Here is a 3,891-nt window from a genome sequence, read left to right as displayed (position 1 = left end):
GATTACTAACCATGACGCGTATACGAACGATTTTTGTCGTCCGCATGCTGCTACTGCGCGGCTGCTACTGCTGCTGTGACGTGGCGACGACCCCCCCCCAAAAAAAACGAAAATTAAAAAGTATACGTAGCTAGCGATGATCAATGAATGAGACAGATGAAAAAAAGAGCACAAGGCTCTTTCTTACCAAGCCCGCTCAAAGTAGCCAACCATCGCGGGAGCAAAAGCATCCCGCTAGGAGGCTTCTTGAACAAGAGAGGGGAGCAACGCTGGAGCACGAAGCGCCAGCACTACACCCTCCCTCGTCCAAGAGGAGCGGAACTGGTCCGTAGCTTTTCAGGAGTCGATGGTACTTAAACAACGCAAGCTTCCACGACACCGCAAAGCAAAGTGCAAAGCACTTGCAAGGCAGTGACGCGTCGAGCTCCGAAGCAGCAAGACCTCACCTCCCAAAGCTAATATGAAAAGGAAAAATTGCCCCTTTTCAATTCTACAAACAAACTTCTGTTTGTGGTTTGTAAGAATGTGTTGCAACTGTTCGTACAGAAAACGTTTTGTCACGTGAGCCAATGCATTGAAACAACAGCACGTCCAGCGAATTGGAATTAGGTGGTAACGTAGCAACGGGATGTCGCAATTGCGCGGGCCACCGCTCCCGCACGCCCAACGCAAAGGCCACACCACAACTAGACATCGTCTCCACACGACCGTCTAGCCGGCACTGGTCTGTTCGTTTTCCGGCGTCATCGGTTAAGACGACTTGACACAAGACCACAAGTAGCAACCAACGAAAAGGCGAGCGAGCTCCTCGGTGTCTGGGCGCGGGTTGAGCGGGAGTATACCGGGGGAAACATCGGCCAAACCGCCTGCTAGGACGACAGTTTGTGTTTGTGGGGTCAGCACCACAAACACTCGAAAATGGAGTCTGGCGTGGCAGATGCCGCGACTCCCCGGTCCCTGGCAAGTCGGTTTGTGAGGTCAGCACCACAAACCCTCGAAAATGGAGTCTGGCGTGGCAGTTGCATCTACGCTCCGTTCCCTGGCAAGCCGGCTGCTCCAGAAACCCGTCGTGGCAAGCAGGACAAGCAAGGGAGCGGGTCGATTCGAGCAACAAGTTCTGTCCAGCAGTCTTGTGACGACCGACCTGCTCAAACAGTGCGCGCTTCGACTTGGCGGATTCGCGCGCCGAAGCAGCTACTCGCTCCATTCCGCACCACAACCCTTTGTTGGGCACGTGACTGAGAACTATTCATCCGTGTCAACGTTGCGACCACGTGATTGTATGCAAATAAGTCCACCGGAAAGGAAACCACAAACAGAAAATATGAACATTTATTGAAATAGCCCAAGTTTTAGGGCTTGAGTGAAGCTCGTTCTGGTTGTTTCGACAACTCGAACGTCGGCTCGTACCCAGCTCCGTCACAGGTGACGTCAAAGCTCGGGAATCGACTTCACAGCCGGTTTCCCGAGCAACGGCAGCATTCTGTTTCGACAGCAACGGGTGACGAGTCGAGTTGGCTTCTGTTTGCAGCGCCGGCCTCTCGGCTTGCTCGAGAGGATCGGTGCTGGGCCTTGTGCTCGGCACCGCTCCTCTCTTGTAGCAAGTCGCGGTGTTGGCGTTGCCCGAGCCCCACCTACATGGGGGTGGGGGATTACTAACCATGACGCGTATACGAACGATTTTTGTCGTCCGCATGCTGCTACTGCGCGGCTGCTACTGCTGCTGTGATGACGTGCCCCCCCAAAAAAAGTATACGTAGCTAGCGATGATCAATGAATGAGACAAATGAAAAAAAGAGCACAAGGCTCTTTCTTACCAAGCCCGCTCAAAGTAGCCAACCATCGCGGGAGCAAAAGCATCCCGCTAGGCGGCTTCTTGAACAAGAGAGGGGAGCAACGCTGGAGCACGAAGCGCCAGCACTACACCCTCCCTCGTCCAAGAGGAGCGGAACTGGTCCGTAGCTTTTCAGGAGTCGATGGTACTTAAACAACGCAAGCTTCCACGACACCGCAAAGCAAAGTGCAAAGCACTTGCAAGGCAGTGACGCGTCGAGCTCCGAAGCAGCAAGACCTCACCTCCCAAAGCTAATATGAAAAGGAAAAATTGCCCCTTTTCAATTCTACAAACAAATTTCTGTTTGTGGTTTGTAAGAATGTGTTGCAACTGTTCGTACAGAAAACGTTTTGTCACGTGAGCCAATGCATTGAAACAACAGCACGTCCAGCGAATTGGAATTAGGTGGTAACGTAGCAACGGGATGTCGCAATTGCGCGGGCCACCGCTCCCGCACGCCCAACGCAAAGGCCACACCACAACTAGACATCGTCTCCACACGACCGTCTAGCCGGCACTGGTCTGTTCGTTTTCCGGCGTCATCGGTTAAGACGACTTGACACAAGACCACAAGTAGCAACCAACGAAAAGGCGAGCGAGCTCCTCGGTGTCTGGGCGCGGGTTGAGCGGGAGTATACCGGGGGAAACATCGGCCAAACCGCCTGCTAGGACGACAGTTTGTGTTTGTGGGGTCAGCACCACAAACACTCGAAAATGGAGTCTGGCGTGGCAGATGCCGCGACTCCCCGGTCCCTGGCAAGTCGGTTTGTGAGGTCAGCACCACAAACCCTCGAAAATGGAGTCTGGCGTGGCAGTTGCATCTACGCTCCGGTCCCTGGCAAGCCGGCTGCTCCAGAAACCCGTCGTGGCAAGCAGGACAAGCAAGGGAGCGGGTCGATTCGAGCAACAAGTTCTGTCCAGCAGTCTTGTGACGACCGACCTGCTGAAACAGTGCGCGCTTCGACTTGGCGGATTCGCGCGCCGAAGCAGCTACTCGCTCCATTTCGCACCACAACCCTTTGTTGGGCACGTGACTGAGAACTATTCATCCGTGTCAACGTTGCGACCACGTGATTGTATGCAAATAAGTCCACCGGAAAGGAAACCACAAACAGAAAATATGAACATTTATTGAAATAGCCCAAGTTTTAGGGCTTGAGTGAAGCTCGTTCTGGTTGTTTCGACAACTCGAACGTCGGCTCGTCCCCAGCTCCGTCACAGGTGACGTCAAAGCTCGGGAATCGGCTTCACAGCCGGTTTCCCGAGCAACGGCAGCATTCTGTTTCGACAGCAACGGGTGACGAGTCGAGTTGGCTTCTGTTTGCAGCGCCGGCCTCTCGGCTTGCTCGAGAGGATCGGTGCTGGGCCTTGTGCTCGGCACCGCTCCTCTCTTGTAGCAAGTCGCGGTGTTGGCGTTGCCCGAGCCCCACCTACATGGGGGTGGGGGATTACTAACCATGACGCGTATACGAACGATTTTTGTCGTCCGCATGCTGCTGCTGCGCGGCTGCTACTGCTGCTGTGACGTGGCGACAACCCCCCCCCCCCAAAAAAAAAAGAAAATTAAAAAGTATACGTAGCTAGCGATGATCAATGAATGAGACAAATGAAAAAAAGAGCACAAGGAAGTAGCCAACCATCGCGGGAGCAAAAGCATCCCGCTAGACGGCTTCTTGAACAAGAGAGGGGAGCAACGCTGGAGCACGAAGCGCCAGCACTACACCCTCCCTCGTCCAAGAGGAGCGGAACTGGTCCGTAGCTTTTCAGGAGTCGATGGTACTTAAACAACGCAAGCTTCCACGACACCGCAAAGCAAAGTGCAAAGCACTTGCAAGGCAGTGACGCGTCGAGCTCCGAAGCAGCAAGACCTCACCTCCCAAAGCTAATATGAAAAGGAAAAATTGCCCCTTTTCAATTCTACAAACAAACTTCTGTTTGTGGTTTGTAAGAATGTGTTACAACTGTTCGTACAGAAAACGTTTTGTCACGTGAGCCAATGCATTGAAACAACAGCACGTCCAGCGAATTGGAATTAGGTGGTAACGTAGCAACGGGAT

Source organism: Phallusia mammillata, chromosome 5 (genome assembly GCF_965637545.1).
Source record: "Phallusia mammillata chromosome 5, kaPhaMamm4.hap1.1, whole genome shotgun sequence".
Lineage (NCBI taxonomy): Eukaryota > Metazoa > Chordata > Ascidiacea > Phlebobranchia > Ascidiidae > Phallusia > Phallusia mammillata.
The sequence above is the reverse complement of the archived record's forward strand: the minus strand, read 5'-3'. Positions refer to the sequence as shown.